General features: G+C 44.7%; 1 protein-coding gene across 5 annotated transcripts in view; it reads left to right on the forward strand.

Annotated features, from left to right (window-relative positions):
* Positions 1-25,858, forward strand: part of SLC16A14 (solute carrier family 16 member 14) — a 538,310-nt gene that overhangs the window by 433,329 nt on the left and 79,123 nt on the right. Inside the window, exon 2 of one of the 5 annotated variants that reach the window (XM_086944044.1) lies at positions 26-71. The exons of the other annotated variants lie outside the window; for them this stretch is intronic. The gene's annotated coding sequence lies outside the window, so the exon portion shown is untranslated. The remainder of the gene's footprint in view (positions 1-25; positions 72-25,858) is intronic. 5 annotated transcript variants of the gene reach the window in all.

Genomic DNA, 25,858 nt, shown 5'->3' on the forward strand with positions numbered 1-25,858 from the left:
ATTACTACCTAACGTTTTCTTTTAGTAATTCCTGCTATGAGGAACCCATGAGGAGGGCAGAAGATAGCCAGGTATTTTAAGAAAAATAATATTATTATTAAGGCATCTTATCATGTTTAAAAGGGCATTACTATGTAAATGTGTTTTTGCAGATACAAGCCCAAAAATTGCAAAGGAACTGTAGTTTACGTCCCTACGTTACCTCCCATTTCTAGATACCATTATACATTGCTCTTTCTATGCAAGTTCAGGAGAGACAAGGATCACCCTACTCACAGGGAACCAGGGTATAAGTTATATTTAAAAAAACATGGTACCTGTGGAAGCAATCAGACAGTAGCAATAATACTGATAATGATAATATTTGTTAAGCACAATGGCAATCAATAGGGAAAAAGATGCAAAAACTCAGAAGAACACTCATAGAGCCCAACGAGTAAATAACTTTCTTCTTTATAAATTCATGTAAAAGAAGGTGTAAGGTGTCCCAATTGAAATTAGAACCTATATATACAAGTGACAAATTGTGCCATGCTTTAAGGTTTCCAAAATACAAAAATGACCATTTCGACAGTATAAAATAATCATTTACAGCCTTCCGTGACAATGATGAAGGCTGAGGGCCCGATTCACAGAATGAACTTAAGACATTTGGTATTCACAGAATGCACTTACTACTATCTGGTATTCACAGAATGCACTTACTACTTTCGGGATTCACAGAATGAATTTACTACTTTCGGGATTCACAGAATGAACTTACTACTTTTTGGGATTCACAGAATGAACTTACTACTTTTCGGGATTCACAGAAGAGACTTACGACTACTAACTTTACGTCCGCTGCCGGGCCGTAATTTCCGCCACAGGGCCGGATAGTACGGCACTTTGGCGGACTTTACCGCACATCTGCGCAAATTCCGATAACGGGCCGTAAGTTACGATTACGGGCCGTATATTTCGATCACGGGCCGTAAATTACGATTACGGGCCGTAAATTACGATTGCGGGCCGTTTGTCATGTTAGCCAAGAGGAAACACCTGGCCAAGGTCCACCCATCCCCCAACATGGACCAGCTGACACACAGCAGCCAATCCCAGCCAACAGCTCCATTTTGCCATGGTGTATGCTGCCACTGCCTACCATCCCCCACCACGCTCCAGCTGAAGCTAATTAACACTAATTGACCAGTACCACAAAACACATAAAAGCAGTACACAGTGAAGAAACAGGTTTGGACACAGAGAGACTGTTCCTACAATGCTTTCAGTGACAGTGAACATGGAGCAGAGACGGAAAAAAAATTTCACTGCAGAGGAGACCACCATGCTAGTGGAATACATTGTAAGGCACCACAATCGCCTACATGGGCTACCACCATATTGCACCAGTGGGGCACAGAAGCAAGAACTATGGCAGCAGATAGCCACTGCTGTCTCAGCCCTGGGGGTGGAGAGGCGAACCATACAGGACATTAAAAAAAAGTGGCAGGACGAAAAGCAGAGGGTCAAGGAAAAATATTCCACGATAGAACTGCGCAGAATCCTCCCTGCTGCATGCCCTGGACCCCGCATCCAGCTCACCCGACAGGAGGAGGACATCCTGACAACAATACACCCCCACTTGGTCCATGGGCTGCCTGTCAGTGACGTCCGCCACGTGGTACCAGGTAAGTGGAATGAAAAGAAAATGTGCATGAAGAGATTGTCTGTGTTACACTGTCATGAAATTGTCCTAAGTGCATATAAAAATATGGTTAGTCAGAGACTCATGTGTCACCCACTACGCAGCACCACAAGTCCCAGAATGCTTTGCATCAGAAAAGGCTAATACCCCCCCACCCAATTAAAAACATGTGCACAGTACTGATGCCATACATACACAACCCAGCTAATTCAATAACTGTACATATTGACAGAAAATGTGCAATGACAAATGGAAATTTAAAAGTAAGTTTAATAAATAAATAAGCTAAAGACAAACATAAGCAGGGAAGCGCCAGTACCAATGTGACATGTGACCAATTCAAGCCTTGCGCAAACACTGATGTGTCGTGTACATATGGTTGTGCACTGTGGTGCAGGGATAGACAGATGTGTGTTGAATCTGATGGTGTGTAGGGGGGGCTTTGCTGAAGTTGTGTCGGAAGAGCTTTGCAACTCCAACAATATCCATGTACTGCCCATACCTAACGTGCTGTGCCACTCCTGACATCTGCCTCAAGCAGGCGTATTGTTGCGTCACAGCAGCCTCTGATAGGTGATACTGTGAAATAATGTAGAGTAGTGTATCCCAAACTGTGCTTCGCAGAACCCCAGGGGTCCGTAACACATTACCATGGGGTCCATAGGCATCATTTTTTAAAGCACAGAAATTTTCTTGTATAATTAGCAGCTTACCAGCAACAATAAACGTGTCAAGATAATGCCAGTGATCAATGTACCTGCTGGAGCATGAGGAGAATGTTGTTCTGTGGCAGCTGCAATGTAACAAATGTAGCACAGAGTAGAAATGTGCCTACTGCAAAGAAAGTATAAAATGCATCTTGAAAAGCAGTATTGTATGTACCTAGGATTGTGGTTACTGCTTTTGTCACAGAGATTCATTTGTTACTGTGCTCTTCATGAGTGACAATCATAATCTAGCAGAGGGACCTATAAACTGTCATCAAAGAGCTGCTTGCAAATTGCATGGTACCGGTTTGTAACTTAAACATCTCCCAGTTATTATTTATCCTGATGCTGCTAAGAAGAAATTATTGGGTAGAAAAACGTTTTGTATGCTAAAGGCAATGCTAGCCCCTGTGTCATGTTCTGAATACTGAGTTTGTGCTTTTCCAGACCAAGAACTCTTAAAACACTTCATATACACACATTTACATGTACGATTCTATGTCTCTATATGTGTGTGCTGGAAAGTGCTCTGACATTCTACATTGGTATGAAAGATGCTATAAAACAAATGAAATACATTTGACAGAGGGCCTATTACTTCTACATAAAACACTAAGGGCCAGATGTACGATCGGTTTTCAAATGCGCAAACGGGTTCGCTAACCCGTTTGCGCATGCAAAAACCTATGGGGCCATGTACATAGCCAATTTAGCAAGTTCAAATTTGTTTGCAACTCTCTAAATAGGTTTAGCAACTTGCGATTTGGAAGCAGCATTCCCTTCCAATTAGCGAGTCTCAAAAACATGTACAAATGTTTGTGGTCGCAAAACAGTCACAATTACCACCTACTTCAAGTAGATGGTAATGCATTTGCTAATGGGAAGGGGTCTCCGGGGGACCCCTTCCCCTTAGCAAAAGCAAGCAAAATAATATTTTAAGGGCAGGCAGTGGTCCCAGGGACCTCTGCCTGCCCTTAGCAAAATGTAAAGACAACTTTACAGTTACTTGATTGATTTTACAAAATGCATTGTAAACAGGCAGCATTTTCTTTTCTAAACTGCTATATTGAAAAGTTGGCCCCGACATGGTGGCCTGCAGAGCCCAGCAGGCCACCATACCTGGGAGGGCTGGCATTCCCAATGGGCTTGCAAATTGCGAGCGGCTCAATAATATAAATGAACCTCGCAATTAGCGACCCCATTGGGAATCCCAGACAGTGTCAAACACACTGTTGTACATTTCATTTAGTGACTCGCAAATTACCACTTGAAAAGTGTAGCAAATTGCGAGGCGCTACATTAAATAGTCGCACATCTTGACCCAAAATACTTAGTACTTTGAGTATTTGTTTTGTGTGCACACGTGTGTATTTTTCTCAAATTACTGTTAAAATGATTGAAATTTAACTCATACTAATTGCATGGGGGTCCTCGGCTTCCAGTGGTGACTCAATGGGGGTCCTCAGGAGTCAGAAGTGTGGGAACCACTGATGTAGATTACACTGACTCACTTGGATGCGGCATACTCCAAAGGAGTGCACACCCTGCCACCTCCAAGCTGACGTAGCGCAGGGCCTCACAACATGACGATTCACCATAGTAGCGTCACGGTGCAAATACTCCTAAATGTGTTGTCTGTTGTACACCACTGTTGTGTCACAGGAGTGATGCAACCACAGTGTAAATCTATTTTCCCCAGGGGCTTGTAAACCTGCCACTAAAGTCTCCAAACAGTACATCACCCTGTGCTGGCCTAAATCACAAAGCAGATGGTGAGAGTATCCTCTGATGTAAACATGTCCAACACCTATCCTGTTGTCCAATTTCCAATATGCCACGCCATTACATCCCCAACACACCACTGCTCCTACCTGCCCAGTCTGCGACAGTTCCACGCAATACTGTTATCACACAGAAGATATGGGCAAATCCCAGAAACTTTACACAAGCACATTTCCATTTGTCTACTTTTCTCTCTTCTCACCCATTGACACATCCAGCCAGAGCACCGACAACTTCAGTAGCAGAGGTCACCGCATCGCATAGGAGGATTCGGCAACGTACCGATGAAGGCATGTCAACCACACTAACTGGTAAGTCAAAGGAGATGGTCAAAAAGCATACATGGTCAGTAGACAACAGAGGGACAAATAGTGCCCAGCTATGTAAGACAACCATTTATGCTACATTTGCTGCATGACAATTGGAGACGTCAATGGACATTCACCGTTTACATATGACATTTGTGAACAGCGAAATACAAATTATAACATGTCTTGCCTCATCATACCTTTGTAAATGTGGCACACAACATGTATTACATCAACAGACCCAGAACGGGGAAAGCAATCCTGTAATCGAGGGCCACAACAAGTCAGAAGGGTGTATACACCATATTGTAATAGTGTTTGTAGACATAATCAAGAAGTAGCATTTGCACCGATACGGAAATGAAGACCAAACAGGGAGATAGCAGTCTCTGTAGTATTGACAATGCATACACTGTCCAACTTCAAATCTTTCATACATACTTTGTTCAGCACAGTCCACAGAGCTGATCATGTACTGCGTACATTGGATGGATAAATTTCGGACTTCAACAAAACACGATAGTGGACTTTACCTCTGGAGTCGTAGGCATGTCATTGTGCTATAGGTAGCATCAAGGTAGTGGGCCCAATCTAAGTTATATGTGGGATCACACATTACATAATGTATGACACACTACTGCAACGGTGGTGACCATGACTGCTTGTGCCCGTCCTGTGCCAGGAATCCAATGCATCACATGTGGCAGCAGGAATGTAAAGTTGCCAAACAAACTTATCATTCTAGGTACAATGCCGTCCTCCCATAACCCCAGACGCCCACTGACTCCTGCTACTAGGTTGGACTTCACATCTGCCCAGGGACCACAGACTGATCCGGTGCTGGGCCATGGTAAGTCAAGCTTGCTGAATGCCTATGAACTGTGCCTTTCACCCCCACCATATGTGTTGTACAACACTGTTATCCTGCATCACAATATGCTCACATGGGGCATTTGAACACATGGCCGATCAGACCCTGGTGGCAGATGAGATGCTGACACAAAATGTATGCCAAGTGTGTGCACAATGGACATACAATAGAACAATGTGTCATGAGAAACCTCCACAACACAACAGGCTTGCAAGTCAATGATATGCTAAATACCTAGGAAAATTAACATGCACAAATCAATATGAAATTGGCATGGCTGAGGCACACACTGGTGCCAGTTGTGTACCTGTGAGATGGGTGTAGGGGCTGCTGAGGTGATTCTTCATGCAGTTACACCTGCAAAATCATTTTGCTGAAGAGCAACAGGATAATCCAGTGCAGGTGCGAAGATTCAAAGCTTCTCACCTCCTCTGCAATGTGTGATCAAATCCAAATGTTGTCTTCTGCTTGCCTCCCTTCTACCATATCCACATGTATTGGCGAGTGTATGAAATATGAGGTTTGGATGTCTGCTGCACACACAAGACACTATCTGTTGTCATGTGAGTAGTACCATGATGTTGGAAATGGAGCATGGGAACAGAGAACACTCAAAGGATGGACATTAGTAATCTGCGTTCTCTCATTCAATAATGAGCTGTGTGACCTCATGGGTAGGGAAGCACATATGGGCAACATCAGGCCCCTGACAATTGCACATCTCACACATGAACTCCTTTCTGACTTCTCAACACACAACATTACACCCATGAAAATAGTCAGTCACAATGGTAAGGGTGAAATCAGTAACCTTCTCATACAAGCCTGTCAGTTGATGTGTCATCTAATTGATGTAAGTGCCGCATGGCTGTAAGGTTGCAAATGCTGCTTGTGAGCAGGTGCCCACTTGTTAAGTCAATGAGCTATGCATGCTGCACAGCGTCCTTGATTATCCACAAATGGCTAATGAGAATGTCATTTGTTCTCATAGCTACAATCTGTTGTACGAAAATATGGACATGTATTTCTCATCACAGGTGCTGACAGGATGAGACCACTGCAGCGGACACCATCCCGGGGGATGCATGACATCCTGGCTGCAGCTGTGAAACTGTCACGCACCTGTCCCTCAGGTAAATTGGGCATGAGGAGTGTCAACAGCTCAGATTACAAAGCCATTACATAGATCAAGATCCCCTTCTACATGGAATCAACAGTTGTTGATTACTAAGTGAAATACAGACCAGGAGTGACACATATGCATGTCTGTCATTTGGTGAGGCAGATTGTTGATAATGTTGTTTCTACCCTCTACAGCTATGTCTACAACTACTATGGTGAGACAGGTGCAGCAGGATAGACTAGGAGGGAACGCAAAGGGACAGAGAGTTGTGGCTGGAACTGGTGAGTTTGCTAGTATCATGTAGATCTCCGTGTAACACCTCAGGGCTATGGTGTGAGCGGCCATTTGTGGTGGTATCCAAACCAGATCACATGATCCTCATCTGCTGATGCAAAGTGCAGTAAATAAAACCCTGGTGTTGCTGCACATGTAATACCTGGTCAATCACCAATACAGTTGCAACCTCTGTGTTTCAGATGATGCTGTTAAAGAGGCTGACAGACCGACAACCAGTAGTGGCAGACGGGAAATCCGAGGGGAGAATCCCCTGATCCTCCAGGCAGCAATGTCGGCTGCAACTCATGCCCGAGAGGAGGAGGATCAAGAGCAAGAGGACGTTGCCTTTGAGGAGGATGATGAGTACAATTTGTTAGACTCCGGGGATGACAATACTGACGTCCCCGCCTCACATCTTCTGACAAGCAACGCCTGTCTGCCTCCTCTCAGACTATCAATACCACGGCAAATATCAACACAGACACAGCTACCACACATCCACTCACAGACATCACTCACTCACAGCCCTCACGTCCGGGACCGACATGGTGGTTCCCCTACCCACTCTTCCCTACGCAGTGAATCCCTGCCATTCTCTCCACCATCTGTGGGAAGTGCCAGCCCTGTTGTGGACCAGGTATCCCCTGGGAACCCTTCTCCTGCCCACAGACTTCTACCTGCCAGCCTCCCTGTTTTTGGACCTGCTCATCTCATCCCTGGCAGACACCAGCAGAGGGGGCCTGCACATGACTATGGTGGCCAGTGGGAGCAGGACTTCTTCCAACAGCAGGCAGGTGTGAGGCAGGACATTCGGGCCATAGGGGCTACCCTGTCTGACATATCTGGGTTCCTGCAGGACATGGCCCAATTCCCTCAGGGGGTGGACAGGGTGGGCCAAGCTTTGGACAGGATGGATAGCACTTGGCAGGAAATGTCTAGAAATACAAGAGACCTGATATCCATCCAAAGGGAAGAGAGTGCAAGACACCATGCCTTGGCCATGAAGATGATGGAGGGCATGGTGAGAGTGGTCCAAAGTCTACCTTCACAGCCAACGCAGGGAGGGGGACAATCATGTCGGCCTGTAGGACAGCACATCCCCACACCTGTAACACAAACTGCACAGCACCACAGCCAAGGTACACAAACACACCCGCACCCTGAACAGTCACTCCCACCACCCCCACTACCTGCCCAACCACCACCAACCGCTGCACAGTCACTCCCACCACCCCCACTACCTGCCCAACCACCACCAACCACTGCACAGTCACTCCCACCACCCCCACTACCTGCCCAACCACCACCAACCGCTGCACAGTCACTCCCACCACCCCCACTACCTGCCCAACCACCACCAACCACTGCACAGTCACTCCCACCACCCCCACTACCTGCCCAAACACCACCAACCACTGCACAGTCACTCCCACCACCCCCACTACCTGCCCAAACACCACCAACCGCTGCACAGTCACTCCCACCACCCCCACTACCTGCCCAACCACCACCAACCACTGCACAGTCACTCCCACCACCCCCACTACCTGCCCAACCACCACCAACCACTGCACAGTCACTCCCACCACCCCCACTACCTGCCCAACCACCACCAACCTCTGCACAGTCACTCCCACCACCCCCACTACCTGCCCAACCACCACCAACCACTGCACAGTCACTCCCACCACCCCCACTACCTGCCCAACCACCACCAACCTCTGCACAGTCACTTCAACCACCTCATCAACCAGCCCTTGTCCAGCCACAGACACCTAATGTGCAGACACCATTGGCACCTGCACCTCTTGATCAGCCTGGACAACACCCACAGACACGAAGGCGACGACCTCACCCCTCACCGCGTTCCTCCCCCCCACGATTGCGGCAACGCAAACATGACCGCCATTAAAATGGCTTATTTGTTTTGGGCTCCTTAGGAGTATTTTGACAATAAATATCTACTACTGTAATATTCTGTTGTGTAGTATGTCTCTTCTGACGATGTAGGCATGTGTGTGTGTGTGTGAGACAGGTACAAGTGTAACACATCATGGCAACACGTTGTAGTATGCATAGCATATGACTTACTAAATATGTGTCTATATTTGGCAATAGACATTCAAAATGAAGTCAAACTAGTCAGACAAAGTATAATACTGCAAAGTCATTTATGTAGGAACACAAAGAAACCGTCGGTTTGGAAGGGAGAAAGGAAAACAAATGATGATCTTAATGCAGAAGGAGAAGGGAACTTGGATTTGGGTGGGGCAAAACAAATATAATACGTCAGGTAGCGTCATGGGAACCAGTCTATTCACAAGGGGAGAAATAAATCATCGTCCAAAACAATGTCTCAGTCCAACAGTCAAGTGTCTTTCTGGTCATCATCCAGGAGCACAATGTCTAGCTCCTCAGGGTCAGATACATCCACACGTCTGGCTGATGCAGGAACAGGCACCACACGGGAATGTGACACACGAGGCGTATGGGGGGAACCAGTGTGGGCCAACGGACAGGGGGACACATTGACGGTGGTATGGGAAGGCACTTGGGAGATGAAAGAGGTAATGGCTGTGGTCAGGGACTGGAGTTGGATGCCGATGTTGTCCATAGATCGGACTAGGTCTGCTCGCATCGAGCGTATCTCCAGACACACCTGTAGCAAGATGCGAGCGGACATGTCTGGTTGACCCTCGACCATCCAACTCAAGTCCCCTGGCACAGCCACAGGAGGAACAGCACCGGCACTGGGGGGGGGGGGGGGGGGGGGGGGACACAGAAGGGACGTGGTGCCTCCGGTCCGGAGCCGATGTGTTTGGCTTGGCGGCCAAGAGTAGGGAGACCGGTATCAGGGGATTGAGCAGGAGCCCCCGATGGCATGGGGGACTCTAGAGGTACGGTGGGGCAGATGGCAGGCCCAGATGGAATGTTGGCCTTCCCCGGGGACACCTCTTTGTGACCCACTGGTGATGTATGTGTGGGTGAGGGGCCATCCCCCACATCATGGTCCGAGGTGTCCGGTTCGTCACCCCCCCCTTCATTGTCCACAGCCTCCACCTGGGACATAGTACCGGTGTAGTGTTCGTCTTTATCCCGGGTGGGTGAAACCCTCTGGCCTGCAGATGTTGATGGCTCCTCCACCTCCTCCTCCTCCTCCTCCTCCTCCTCCTCCTCCTCCTCCTCCTCCTCCCCTTCATCGCTAGTGGAAAGAGGGTTTAGCCGTCGCCGAACAGATGGTCTAATCCTCCGGACTTCTTCCTGCGGATCTCCTGTCTCATCAACCGTGCCTGCAGAAATATAAGCAAAATCTTGATGTGGTGGTTTTTCCATGCATGACGCTACACATACATAGAATAGCCTAGGTCCAAATTTGTTTAACTCTAATCACACTGTACAGTTATCAGGGGGCGATTTACAACTTCTGGCGCATCTCCGCTAATCAGCAGAGGTGTGTCTGATGAGTTGTAACGCATCAGCCCACCCGTGCGTCACCCCTGTTGGACCACATGTACTAAGCGGCACACTGTGGCGCTTGGGTGGGCAGATGTGTGATGCATCCCCGGTGGAAGAGCCGAGCTTTGCTGTAGTGGCGTGGCAATTGCGGAGCCGCCGCCAGCAAGGCTCGGGGGTGCACGATCGCTGACATGCTGCGGCAATCCTAACACCTGTTTCAAGCAGGTGCGTAGATTTGACTTCGCTTGGCCCTAATAGTGACTGAGTGGTATCTTGTAGTTTCACTCAGCCACTTTTAGGATGCAATCCTGCACCGTATGCATCACGTTGTAATAATCCAGCAGCATGGCGCTTTGTGTGCTCCGCCGCTGCGTCACTAAAGTGACCCAATGGCGGTGCAAAGAGGTGCAAGTGCCTTGTTGATCTGCCCATCAGTCCTTATGGACTAAGTGGTGGTTGGGAGCACACTGCCTCACAGTCCCAGCACAGTTTGCCCCTTTGCATCCGGGTATATGCTGTGTACAGTACTAACTAACTCCTGATTCATCTGTGTTTGCTGGGAATGCTGCCAAGTTATTCTGAGGTCACAGTAACACTCACAGGAACACAGCAAAGCAAGATGATTTACTTTGCTCTCCATGAAACTGCAGCTCTCTACTGATGAAGCGCTCATTCCAGGAACACGTGTCTAGGGATATACAGCAAAGTCAGCAGCAATTTTGGTGTATCACTCCAGATTATTCCAAAGTGAGTTTGGAATGTGTACTGCATTTACCAGGATGCAAAGGGACAAACCGTGCTGGGACTGTGAGGCAGTGTGCTCCCAACACCCATTCTGTCCATGCACTTACATTACATGTATGCACACTGTCATATACTGATTTGAGTTTGACATGGACATCTCATGTGTATTATTGTGGCTTGCGCAACTGAATTATCCAAACCTCAACCTTGGCATTGTTGTGATCTGTGTGTCGTGTCACTGCTGCATGTACCAGTTCAACTACAAGTCCACCAGAGGAGAACATGAAGAGTCCAGATATAAATGATATTGGCCATTGATATTGATTTGCAGCTATTTAACGTCTGGACAAGTGTCATCTGCATTGTAGCATTGTATGGGACAAGACAAATGTGGGTCACACATCCACGTGGGGTCTGGAGTACTCCTCTAGCTACATTGTGTGTCTAGCCTTTTGATGTCCCCACACATCTTCAGACAATCCAGTGCCACATAGTGACTTACTTGACTGACACGGTAGTGCAGTATCACCGCTGAACAGTGGTGGGCAGTTGTGTCAGCTATCTGTGCATGTGAAATGTCATACAGGCCACTGAGGGTCAGACGTCTGTCAGTGGTCACACCTTGCAGACCTATGAGAACTTGTGAGTGATGCAAGGATCTCAATATCTGTCTTGACTCCAAGGCACATGATGATCTGTCTCAATTGTAACACAACGCTACAGGTGCAATGCTAATCACAACATCCAATCCCCCATGGCCTGCCATGTGCAGACTGGACCGTCTCTGTACCATCGCTCATCCAATGCACACATCCGTTATGATGGACTTGGTACAATTGTAGTGGTGCTGGCAGAGCAGAATTCAATATGGATGCATGAGTGTGGCTCATTTACCCAGTTGTCATGAGAACATTACAACTCCCAAAGTGCACTCTGGCCTGTATAGTCCATATGCCACAGTGTGCCTATCAAAACTTGGTGACTGCTGCTTGGACATGGAATTGGCTAATGGAGGCATGGGACACACAATGGTACAGCACTGTTTCACTCACATCATACTCCCAGACTCATATTGCATATGATGAATTTACTAGGTCTATGCTGCTCGTGCTCCTCCAGCTGAGCATGGAGGGTTGGCCACGCTGCTCGCAGGACCCTCCTGTACAGTGGTGAGAGGCGAGGACGATGTACATGGTGCTGGGTGGATAGGCCAGCCAGCTCCGTAGCCTTGTGACGGGCCCACCGCTTCAGGTCCTCCCAGCGCTTGCGGCACGTCCTAGCCCTCCTGGTGAACACTCCCACTGCACTGCAGCGCTCGGCGATGTTGGCCCATACCCTGCCCCGGGCTGCAGTGCTCAGCTGTTGCTCAGGGTCCCCATATAGCTGAGGGAATTTCTCCAGCACCCCCTCCACCAAGATGTCCAATTCCCTGTCTGAGAAAGGGGGGGCTCTCTCCTCATATTCCTCAGCCATTATGGGGAAATTGGTAAGATGAGAGCAGCAGGATGCCTGTGGATCTGATCAGTAAAAGGGGATGACTCTGAATGACCACAAAATGGCTGCCAAGTACTTCCTGTAAAGTATTTCCTGTCTCCCACTTGATGTATCACCTTGCCTGTATGCAATGATGTGGTCTAGTTTATTTTCGTAATTTACGGCCCGATTTCGTAGTTTCCGGTTCCGGAGCGTCGTTTACGCGCACGCGCACTACGATACGCAACCGGAAACTACGGTTTGGCGCCGTAACTTGCGAAAATGACCCGGAACACATTATTTCATACAGGAAATGTTATACAGGTAGTGGGAGACAGGAAACACATCACAGGAAGTATTTTGCTGCCATTTTTTATTCATCCTGGGCCATCCACAATCAGTAAACAAATCCACTGCCATCCTGTTGTTCTGATGTAGGAAAAAGTGAAAGGACAATGCAGGTGTTATGCATGATTATGTAGCAAAAGGGGGAACAGTTCATTTCATGTCATTTATGCACTGACAGGGGGTAGGGGGCTGACAACATCCATCCGACTTTCCTATTCTCATACTTTGCATTATGGGACATGTAGTTCATATTGAGTATTCAGTATCAGAGTTGCACGACGTGTCATGTAACATTGGTGTGGAGAAGTGTGGATATGTCAGATACATATGGGGGCCGCTGTGTGCCCCAATTACGCCACAGTAGCGTAAGTTTATTGGCGCAGCAGCGCTACGCCAACTCCATGCTGTGGGGTATCTTCAACGTGACGCATCTGTGAAATGTGTCATATTGTATGGCCCTGCACCGCAGTTGTGCGTTCCTGCACAGGGGGGGGGGGGGGGGCGGCCTTCCAGCACACATACGCCACCAAACAGTGGGAGCATGAAAAGTACAAAATTACACTGTCATTTTCGTAGCCATGCTGCGTCCCAACCCTGCACCTGCTTGTAGGAGACGTGAGAATTGATGCTGCATGTTGGGCATCGGCTCGCCGCTTGCCTTGCTGGAGCTGCTTTGCGCTTGCGACCCAACTCCAGTGGTGCTTCACCTTTATGACAGCATAGGCTTCACACTTCTGTCTATACTTGGTCCACAGCGCACAGCTTTGTACATGCGGCACATCCATGATGGCGCAAGGGATGTCTGCTGTGAGGCACAATTACTTGGCCATCCCTGCTGATATGCAGAGATGCAACTCTTATTGTAAATCTGACCCATGGTGCATGATTCTAACATGACATCATCACTCACATTCTGGGCCCATCATTTGTGGGGGAGTCAATTCTCTAGTGGTCTTAGGCCTGAGTATGCAACCTTTTGTGATTTGGTGACCCATCCTTATGAGGTCCAGGTATGTCTCTCAGGACATGTATTGTTTGTCATCAGCGTGAATAGTTTGTTTAAGGGATGTCCACTACGCTGATCGCTGACATGGGCACGTGACCTGAGGCACAATCCACCTTTTGACTTCTGTCAGCAGCTGTGATTTGCATGCAGTTAGTGTGGTTTGGAAAGTCGTCTCAGGGTGGGATTTATGGACACTGTTGTGTCTGTCCACATTTCATCATTGACAACAGACAGCAAACCACATGTTGTCCGTGGCACTACAGGTTGCTCATGCAAAATATGTGGCAACTAGCAGATCACGGACTTGCATGCCCTGACGTCGGTCATGTGCAATAGCCCGGGCTCCCACATTCAGAGCTAGTCGAGGGTCGAGAGGCATGTGTAAGCCATGCATTAGAGCAATGTTGTGCAAAACACAACAGGCTAGTATAATCTTGCACACAACTACTGGGGAGTACAGAAGCACACCCCCTGTACGGTCGAGACATCTGAATCGCGACTTCAACAGACCAAAAGTGCACTCGATGATGGCTCGAGTACGTATGTGTGCCCTATTGTACCTACGCTGAGGTACAGTGTTAGCACGCCTGTAAGGGGTGAGGAGATGTGGAGAGAGTGCATACCCAGCGTCACCTGAGGAGGGAAGAATGGGAAGTTGTTAACATTTCACTCTTTGACTTTGACAGGACATGATCTATACATTCATACATGCAGTGTCTGTTGGGCCATGTTTCTTATTGTACAATCGTTACTATTGGGGGGCATTCATATATTTACTTGACGCATATCACCCATTTTCAGTGCTTGGTACTTACCCAGTAGCCACATGTTACCAAATTCTCCAGCATCCATACGCCGAGCAAGAGGTGACATGCGGAATATGAAGCTGTCATGTGTACTGCCTGGGAACGCTGCATGTTCATTGATGAACCTTCCACTGGCATCACAGACTGCTTGAACATTGATGGAATACCATCTGTGTCTGTTGCAGAAGATGTGTGCAATGTGGCGGGGTGGCTGAAGGGCGACATGGGTGCAATCTATTGCACCCAGCACACGTGGAAATTGTGCAAGGAGATAAAAATCTCTTGCTGCCTTTTGTCTCATGTCCAGTGTATATGGCATTTTGATGTAGTTGGGGGCTCTCTCAGTGATGCATCTCAGTACCTGATGCAGGCACCGCGACTGGCTCGCCTGGGAAATGCCCGCATGGTCACTAGTGACCCTTTGGAAGGAGCCAGTAGCAAAGAAGTGGAGGGCAGAAAGGATCTTGAGGTATGCTGGTATAGCATGTGAGCAGCAGGTCACAGAGTCAAGTTCCTGCTCCCACTCACATACCATTTCCAGGATTACTTCAGGTGGGAAACGGTACCTGGCCCTTACATCCTGGCTGGACATTCCAAATAGGTTGATCCTCTGCCTGTAGATCCTCTGTGCTCTCCTCCTCCTCCTCCTCAAGTAGTTTTGCCGCATGGCAAGGGGTAGTGCTACAAACACGTTCAGTGACATCCTGAAAAGGGTTTTTTGTGTCTGCTCAGCATTCATACATGCTGCAGGGCTGGGATTGGCTGCTGTGTGTCAGCTGATCCATGTTGGGGGATGGGTGGACCTTGGCCAGGTGTTTCCTCTTGACTAACATGGCAAACGGTCCAAAATCGCAATTTACGGCCCGTAATCGCAATTTACGGCCCGTAATCGTACTTTACGGCCCGTAATCGCATTTTACGGCCCGTAATCGCATTTTACGCAAGTGTGCGGTAAAGTCCGCCTAAATGCCGTAATATCCGGCCCGGTGGCGGAAATTACGGCCCGGCGGCGGACGTAAAGTTAGTAGTCGTAAGTCTCTTCTGTGAATCCCGAAAAGTAGTAAGTTCATTCTGTGAATCCCGAAAAGTAGTAAGTTCATTCTGTGAATCCCGTAAGTAGTAAGTGCATTCTGTGAATCCCGAAAGTAGTAAGTGCATTCTGTGAATACCAGATAGTAGTAAGTGCATTCTGTGAATACCAAATGTCTTAAGTTCATTCTGTGAATCGGGCCCTGAGTATTTTGGTTCATTTTATAAGCGTGTTGATGGCTTTTGGACCTCTCATACGGTAGTAGGTCCCATCAGGACCTTACAATGAGGGACACCTAAAATCAGATAATGTAGGAAAAAGGGATCCGTGGTCTAGGTGGAGTAAGAATGACAATGGTTGAGAAATGGCAGAAGGAGGGGGTATACTCCATTACCTGTGTTTGGAATGGTACTCTACCAGATAAGTAAGGTGCACACCCATGAAAAAGTGACTCAATTTCAATTTCAAAAATGAGTTGTAGGGAGTGACATTACTTACATGGGGCCAGGCCGGTGCTATTTGAGCAGAGACAAAAATGGCACCTGGGGTGTTTAGCTTCGATGGTCATGTGTAATATGGTTAAATAACTCACCCCAGTAAGTGGGAGGTGATCTGATAGTTTTTTCAGCGTGTATTCATTTACACGTCAAATGTATAAAAGGATAACCCAAATATGTATAGTTATTTTGGGAAATCAAACGAGAGGTAAAATTAAACAAATGGACCGGTCTATATACCACTCCACTCCTATAGAGAACTCTTACCACAAGTGAAGATTGTATATTAGATAGAAATCCTCAAGGACATGGGGACATTTAATGTCCTATCGGCAGTTGCCAAATAGCTTTACCACTGTGACAAGGATTGCTACTGTCTGCCTCCGCTGGGATACTGACTTGATTGCAGTGCGCGGCATGTTTATGTTTAACCCCTTCCATGCTCATGACAAGGTCAGCTCGTCATGGGTGTTACCTGCGCTGTGCGTTTGATGAACTGACCTTGTCATGAACAATGGGATTCATCCAGGATCACCACAGGAGGGGAAAACCCCCTAGCAGCCAAGGTGTTAAGGTAGCCGATCAGGTTGATTCACCAGACCAAGCGTGCAGTCCAGAGTACCAATTCTCTAGGCCATGCTACGATCAGGATTGCCGATCTAGCATTCCATTCTGCTCAGTGAGTCGGGTGTTTTTTGTAATAAAATTGCCTTTATTGAAAGTTATCGGGCACAGTTAAAATATATTACTTGGCTTATTAAAATGTAAACGAAGTTCAGTGAGTAGTTCCTGTGCTTCTGTGTTTAATGATATTAATAAAAATGAATTATAAAAGTTTTTGTGTCATGCATATCGTATCCAGGTGTGCACACAGTAGACTAAGTGCTTGGAGGTTCACATTTGATTGACAATAAAGTGTTCTTATATACTTGTTATTGAGCATAAGTTCTACAACTACAAATGTTAGTTTGTGGAGTAAAGAACGGAAATGTAGTCCGTGCTGATGGTGGATAGAAAGTAAGGAAGGAACGAAAAGATCAGTTAGTATGCTTTTAAATGGTTAATAAAAAGTATATGGCCATCTGCGCATTTAGCAGACCAGGGAATTTTCTTTGTAGGGATATATAATGTGCATATTATGAAAATGCGGATAGTAAAGAAGTAACACAAGGAACACTTACAGGGGTGAGTTTATTTATCCATATTAAACTGACAGTGTCTCAGATGGACTGTATCCATCTCAGCTAAAAACCCCATGTGTCTTTTTTTGTCTCCTCTCAAATAGCGCCCGGTTAATTTCTCTCCCTACATCTCATTTTTGTCACATTTTCAAGGGTGTGCACCTCACTTTTCTGATAGAGTACCGTTCCAAACCCAGGTAATGGAGTATGCCCCTCCTTCTGCCACTTCCCAACCATTGTCGTTCCTACTCTACGTAGACCACTGTTCCCTTTTTCCTACATTATCTGATTCCAGGTGTCCCTCACTGTAAGGTCCTGATGAGACCTCCTACCCTACGAGAGGTCAAAACACGGTTATAAAACGAACCAATGAACTCAGCCTTCATCATTGTCACGGAAGGCTGTAAATGATTATTGTATACTGTCTAAATGGTCGTTTTTGTATTTTGGAAACCTTAAAGTATGTCACAATTGGTCACTTGTATATATAGGTTCTAATTTCACTTGGTACACCTTACACCTTCTTTTACATGAATTTATGAAGAAGAAAGTAATTTACTCGTTGGGCTCTATGAGTCTTCTTCTGAGTTTGCGCATCTTTTTCCCTATAGTTTGCCATTGTGCTCAACAAATATTATCATTATAAGTATTATTGTTAATGTCTGATTCTTTCTATGCGAGAGCATCGATATCACAAGCTACTCATATAATGTTTGATTTAATTAGTAGGAGACACCGCTTAAATCAATGTATACAGTAGTATATATTGGGTTCACTCCTCTTTCTTATGTAATAATTTATGCTTTTTGTGATACAGTGTGGTAAGTTTTGTTAGAATTTAGCCTTGTACTTAACTCCTTAAATAAGAAATAATGGATTATGCTGCTCATTGGGCCCTTTCCCACCCTGGATATCCTTACCCTGTCCCCTTAGATCTAGTTTTTACCTTTTTAGAACTGGGAGCTGAGTCCCGAGTCCTAAGATGGCAGCCACCACATACCTTGTTGATGCGCTGACAGTGAATCAGATGTCCCTCTGAGATCTGACAAGTCTGCAGAGTTCCCACAGCATATGTACAAAGGTTTTGAGCATAAATTGCTCAAAAAAACTGAATGGATTTACACCACATTACAAAAGTACGCTTTCTGGATCAAGATTTAGCTTTCTGCCCAATTTGGTGTAAATTTGTTCAGGCGTTTGGGCTGTAACTATGTATAAGGGTTCCTATGGAAAAATGAATAGGGAAAGCATGTTTTTGGGGGCCTCCCTTTTTCTCAGCCTCTGTTTGAGGATCACATCGAAACTTTCCACGCACAAACAAGGCAAAAAACAGCACTTCTTTGCCTAGCTTATGCTCACTGCGTCACTGGAACCAAGCTGTACCTGGCTGATGTGCCCAAACTAGTTGCTTGTATTCCGGTTCAGGGATGACCTGGCCTGGAAGTTCAGGCTGGACTGTTCTCATGAGGAGCAGGGTCAAGACTGATTTGCATATGGCTGGGTCCAAACTGAGGTTTTTTTGGTGGGCAGAAAATGATGGATTGGGATGCGGCCCAAGCGATTTCCAGTGGCTGAGATTAATTCTAGTATTCCATCCATCACCGTGTTATTTTTGCATTTGCCACCCTAAATGCACTGGGTATGCCCAGACTTGAGTCCCGGGTTCACTGTGCCACTGGAACCAAGCCATACCTGTCAGAAGAGCACTAACTAGGGTGAAACTGGTCCTTGGTTGCCTGTGTTCCAGTTTAGGGAGGACCTGGCCTGGCAGTTCGGCCTGGACTGTTCCCATAAGGAGCAGCGTCAAGATTGATTTGCAAATGTCTAGGTCCAAACTGAGATAACATGGTGGGCAAAAAATTATGGATTAGGATGTGACTCTGGTTGATTGCCAGTGGCTGAGGTTAAATCAAGCATTACATCCACCACCTTGTTGTTTTAGCACTTTACAGTGGGATAGCCTGAAACATATAAAGACACTTAGGCAAAATGTTCATTTTGATGATATTACATCAATCAATCAGGGAATTGTAGGCGCGCCACTCACCCATGAGAGTCTCAAGGTGCTTAGGGGGGGGAGGGTCCGCAGATCTGTTTAGCTGAAGAGCCAGGTCTAGAGGGTCTTCATGAAGGTGTTCAGGGAGGGGGGTGTCTGATGTCTGCCGGAAGCTCGTTCCAGGTCTTGGCTGCAATCTTAGAGAAGGATCTTTTGCCTGCTCTGGCTCTGTGGATTCGCTGGGTTTCAGATCAGAGGTTTCTTTTGGGTACATGGAAGTGGATTCTGTCGTTGAGGTATTTAGGTCCGATGTTGTGTAGTCATTTTTAGGCGTGAGTGAGGATTTTGAAAGTGACCCTTTTCTCCACAGAGAGCCAGTGGAGACTTCTTAGGTGTTGGCTGATGTGTTCGTGTTGGGGGATGCTGAGGACATCACCCAAAAATAATTAACAGGGAGTAGTTGACAACAGGACCTTTTGGCTATACACTGATTCCAGCAGTGAGGAACGCTAAAACAGTCTACTGGGGGAAAGGAAGAGACTTTGTATTCAGGAGTCCTCCTGCCTTAGTAACTTCACACCGGCCACATATTGGGACATAAAGAGAGACCCTGACAATCACAGTGCAGGACGCTAATTCAATCTGTTGGGGGAGAGGAATAATTTAGTTGCACCAGGAAACTATAGTTCACAGAATCCTGTGTCCTCTGTAACTCCAGCCTATATTAGGACGGAAAAAAGCCCCTGAATCCCAGAGCGCTGGATGTAAATTCAATCTGCTGGAGAAAATGATTACTTTGTTGGACTGAGAAGACAACATTTTCCTAAGTCTCCCACATTAACATCTCTCACCTGCCTACATGCTGGTACACAAAAAGAGCCCATGACACCGGCAGCATGGGACTAGCCTGGGTGATGACTAGGCCAGTGGCAGGCTCATTAACACCATCCAATCTAGGCAAAGGAAGGGCAGGCCACCCCTTTGGCTTTATTCCTCAGCCACTAAGGTATTGTTGTACTTATACTTTTTTTCTTGCACCATGGCATATTTTACACCAATATCATTTAATGTGAATTTGCCGTCTCACGAAGTCTTTACTGTGCCAACTTATTCACAGGATTAGTTTTCTCAGGGAATTCCTACAGAAGTATGTGCTAGGAGTGCCCTCACTTTGTCTCACAACCTACTTTTACAATTCTGAAAGTATTTCTGTCATATTTGTTCGGGGTTTTGAAATTATTGCCATAGATATTAAATATCATCAAATAATTACCAAGTAGGAATATCATCTTAATCAAAATATACAGATATATCACTTTCAAAATAATAACAGCCAGATCTCATTTAGTCACTGAATCCCCTTGCTTGGCTTGGTTTTGAAAATAGCATATTCAATTTCATAGATTTGAGATATAAGTATCCACCACTCATTATTAGATGGTGGTCATCTTCTGATCCATTGTCGTACAAGACGTAACCGAGCAGTGATGATAGCAACAGTGACAATCAGGCCAAATATTTAGGAACCGATAGTTGAATACCCAACATGACATTAACAATAGATGGCTCAATATCACTGTGAAGATGTTGTATTGAGAAGCCCTCGTAATGAGTGTCTCAGTATTTTTCATTGTAACTTTCTGGTGGAAGAAAAGCATGACGTTTCCGAAGGGAACATACAGGCTATGAGATACCATTTTCCCTGGATAATGCTTGTTTTTGCTATGGAGTAAACAATGGAGAGGCATGTATATGCTCGCTTTGCAAGTGCTCTGGATTTGTGTTGCCATTGACTTTGCTAATGCTGAATGATTTTAAAGTGTGCTCGCATTGGCAAAGCCAAAAGCGGCAACCAGCCATCTTGGAATTATAGAATAGAATGTTTGCTTACTTTCAAGATGACCACTGTTGAAAATATGATAAACACTGTATGTTTGATAAGTCCAGTTTAATTCCTTTAACACCACCAACTTGATGCTGCCAGTCTCTCCAGTCCTCAGCCTCCTAACTGCCAACATATAGTCATTGCCATGGAGACAGGAACTAGAAGAGCAGAACATTAAAATAAAAGCATTCTATGTTACAGCTGAATGAATACAACGCATCCCCTATACTAAAGGTAAAAATACAAGAAAAGATTAAAAGAAACAAATACAACAACATTTGAAAGTAACAATAGCAAAAACTAAGGATAATAGGTATCATTTGGAATTATGATGCATTCAACACATAATCTTTAAAACGTGAAGGAACATGATGAGATCTCTGAGGAAATCTTTTGGAGGAATTCTCAGAAGATCTGGATAATCCAGAATCAAAAGAATTACATTTAAAGCTAGGAGGGAATGTAGACACATCACCGTCAAATCTGACAAGCTTAGACATATTCCACTTGCAACCATTTTGCATGGTTACAACATTTTTGTGAATGGAAGCAATAATCAAAGGACCCATATACTCAGTGATCCCTTTTTTATGCAATCTTGTTTTTTTTAAACTAAAACAATGTCACCAACATTCCAAAACTTGATTTTTACATAATTCTTAAAATCATACCTCTCCTTATATTTTGTTTGATAAGATTGAATCCTAGACTCTACTTCCTTCCTTTCCAAAGGAACAATGGCTTGAGGAGATAACCACCCGGGATTCAGTTTGGAATGAGCTTGTCTCCTTCTTAAAACTTGTAAAGGAGAACTCTACATTACATAATTCACGGCAGTGCAATGGGCCCACCATGTATCACGTAAAACATCTTTAAGAGAAACCTTTGCTTCTAAGGCCCTCTGCACACAACTTTTCACAACACGGTTCATACGTTCTGCAAGGCCATTGGCCTGTGGAGAATAAAGGGCCGTCTTGAGATGAGTTATTCCCAAGTCATTTAAAATAAATCTTCCATATCTTTTGAAGTGAGTTGCACCCCATTATCTGTAATAAGATACTTGGGAATGCCATCACGCGCAAACTCATCTTTAAGAAAATCTACAACAACCTTAGTGTTAATTATATTGACACATCTGGTGGAAACCCATTTAGAAGTATAATCAACTAGAAGAATCACAAATCTTTCAGCAGGAGGCAACAAACCAAAAGGACCCATGAGATCCAAATCCAACTTTATCCAAGGTTCATTGGGAATTATGACTGTTGACAGGGGTGCTAAATTGACACACTTGGATTATCATTTGAAGAGCATTGAAGACAATCTATTACTACCTGCTCTACCTGATGATCCATATTTGGCCACCAATATCTTTCACACAACCTTGACTTAGTGAGGCTCCTCCCAAGGTGTCCTTCATGTGCCAAAATAATTAAATTGGATCTCAAACCAAATGGTGGTATTAATCTTTCACCTCGTACTAAATCATCATGCAAAAGAGATAATTCACCTTTAACAGATGAGGAAGGAATAAGGTCAGAATCAACTCTTTTGGTGTGTGAGGGCCAGCCTTTGATCACAAATTCTTTGACTAAGGGAAAAAGGGAATCATGAATTCTAGCATCAGTCCATTCTTCTTAACTGATTGCAGGCTCTCTGACCCAATTGACTCATGGCAACTCAAAATCAGCAAAATCATCATAAACATCTAAAGGTAATCTTGACAAACAATCAGCTATTGTGTTTGATAATCCAGGAAGATACTGTACTTGAAAATTAAATTCTTCCAAACCTCCACTCCAACGTTTTAATGTTGGAGTTAACCTTTCACTCTCCATGCAAGAAAATACATGAATAAGAGGTCGTTGATCAGATCTCACAATAAAAGGAATACCCCAAAGATAACATTTAAAACGCTTAACAGCCCACACAATTGCGAGTGCCTCTCTTTCTATACAAGAATATTGTTGTTCATTCTTCTTTAATGCTCTAGAGGCAAAAGCAATAACTTTTTCAACTCCAGCATCTACCTGGGTGAGAACTGCACCAAGGCCTGAGAAACTGGCATCTGTGGTGAGGAAAGTTTTTTTTGTAGCGTCAAAATGACCAAGACTGGGAAGTGGACTGATGGTGTTCTTGACAGATATAAAAGCTTCATTGCAATCATTATTCCATTGGAAATGGACTCCTTTCTTTAATAAATTACTGATTGGTTCAACTACAGATGTAAACCATTTGATGAATTTAGCATAGAATTCAGCTAGGCCTAGAAAAGGCCTAACTTGATCTTTACCACAAGGGGTAGGTGCATCAACTATGCTCTTAGTAAGTTCAAGTTTTGGTGGTATGCCTTCACCAGAAATTACATGACCAAGATATGTGACCGAAGATACACCAATTTTGCATTTCTGTTTGTTAACAGTAAAACCTTTGTCAGATATTCTTTGTAATACTTTCCTCAATGTAGCATCATGGTCACATTCATTGGTATCATAAACAAGGATATCATCCTGAAAAAATAGGATGTTTGACATATCACCAAGAACCAACTTCATGATATGTTGAAAACATGCTGGGCTGATGCCAACCCGAAAGGCATCCTGACAAATTGGAAAGCCCCAAGGGGTGTTCCAAAAGACGTGAGATGTTTAGAGTCATCATGAAGTAATACCTGGTGGTTCGCCAAAGATAGATCTAATACAGAGAAAACTTTTGCTCCATTAAGCATAGTAATTGATTCAGCAATGTTGGGAAGGGTTGGCGATCTACCCATATACATTTATTGAGATCCCCGAGGTCCAAACACATCCTAATGTTCTTCCCACCATCCTTAGGAGCCAAAACCACTGGCGCCAACCACTCTGATGATTCAATCTCCTCAATTACATTTAGACTAATCAGTCTATCAAGTTCAGCTTTCAATGGAGCCATCATCATGTTAGGAACCTTCCTGACTTTGTGCACACATGGCACAGCATTTTTCTTAAGAATGATGCAATGTTCAAAATCCTTTAATAATCAAAGCTTATCCGAAAAAATTTGAGGAAATTCTTCAAAGAATTTGCTGGAGCTTGAATTGAAATCAATTAACATTACCTGGTCTGAGGACTTAAGGGCATTGGAATTAAGAATTATTCCCAAATCCCTTTGGTGTCTCCATCCTAAAAGGTTATCACCTCGATGTGCCATATATATTTTTCCAATAGTTTCTCTATCCTTAAAGTTTATTCTCATAACTGTATAACCCACTACATCAATGCTTGCTCCACCATAACTGATTGGATTGATGTCAGGAGAGTGTAATTGAACATCAGGAAAAGTTTTATTCCACACCTCAGTACCTACCATAGTAAAAGGAGAACCAGATGTCGCATTCTGGCATGAAAATAGGTTCAGCATCTATAACCCTATCACTTCTCACACTAGACACAGTCATTCTTGGGTTACTAAACACTTCTTCCATATTATCAATACTATAAAGCTTGTTGCCAGATTTGCAGACCATGGCATAATGACCTTTCATACCGCATTTAAGGCAAGTGGCAGATTTGGCATAGCAGTTGGGAAAGCTGGGGGAATGGTTAGTACTCCCACACCTATAACATTTCACTTTACCACGTTCAAAGTGGAATTTTGTTTTTGGATTAGGAGTTATTTTACGTACAGCGTCACTCACAGTTTGTTGGACAACTGTGGTGGAAACCTCATTAATACTACTAGGTGATAAGGTACTGTATGGGATAGGTTTGTGCTCTTTCATTTTTTTCACCCAACCAGAAGTGTTTTCAACCCCTTCAAATATAGAAATAGCTTCTTTTAAAGATAGATTTTTAAACAGAAGCTTTTCTTTAACTCTAGGACTATTAGTACATCATACAAGTTGATCAGGAATTAAGGACTCAGTTAATTCTCCAAACTCACAAGTTCTAGCTAAAGTCTTTAAAGATGCTATGTAATTTCCAACGCTTTCAGTAGGTTCTTGAACCCTCATGAAAAATGTGTGTCTTCCTAACACTACATTTATGTGTGACCAAAATAATTCTTAAGCATTTTCATGGACATTTCAAAAACATCAGCAGGTTGTCCAGAACCCTCACCAATAAGCAATTCATCAATGCTGTCATAAATGTTATGTCCTTCAACACCTAAGTTGTGGAGGTGAATCGATTGCTTCCTAAAAGCAGAAAATCTTTCACCACCTATGGCCACTAAGTATGAATCAAAAAGGTTCTTCCAGCGTTTCCATGGGAGCAAGGGTTCACCCTTCTCACATAAGAAGGCAGGAGGTTGGCTCATGGAAGTGGATGACATGGTACCAAAAAGACAATGAATAAAAATTAAGTAAAATAAAGACTTAATAATAATATTGTGTGTTTAAGTCTAAGCAAATATGAGCACAGTTAACCAATAAGCCAATAGACAGAAGAGTAGTCTATTTAAAAAAAATGAGTTCCAATGTTAAGATATATACATTACACCCTAATCTGCATTAGCCAAAGCGTAGAAGAAGTAGTCTCAAGTTTAAACTGCCAAAATCCTTTATGTGCAAAGAACTGCGATGTTTAAAATCACTTGCCGAGGAAATTTACTTGAGGATTAGTACAGCATTAGTCTTAGAGCGTTGTTATAGAAACGCTGGTACTGTACGCTGTTTCAGTAATTCACATTGAAAGCTTGCTGTG

Source organism: Lissotriton vulgaris, chromosome 11 (assembly GCF_964263255.1).
Source record: "Lissotriton vulgaris chromosome 11, aLisVul1.2, whole genome shotgun sequence".
Classification (NCBI taxonomy): Eukaryota; Metazoa; Chordata; class Amphibia; order Caudata; family Salamandridae; genus Lissotriton; species Lissotriton vulgaris.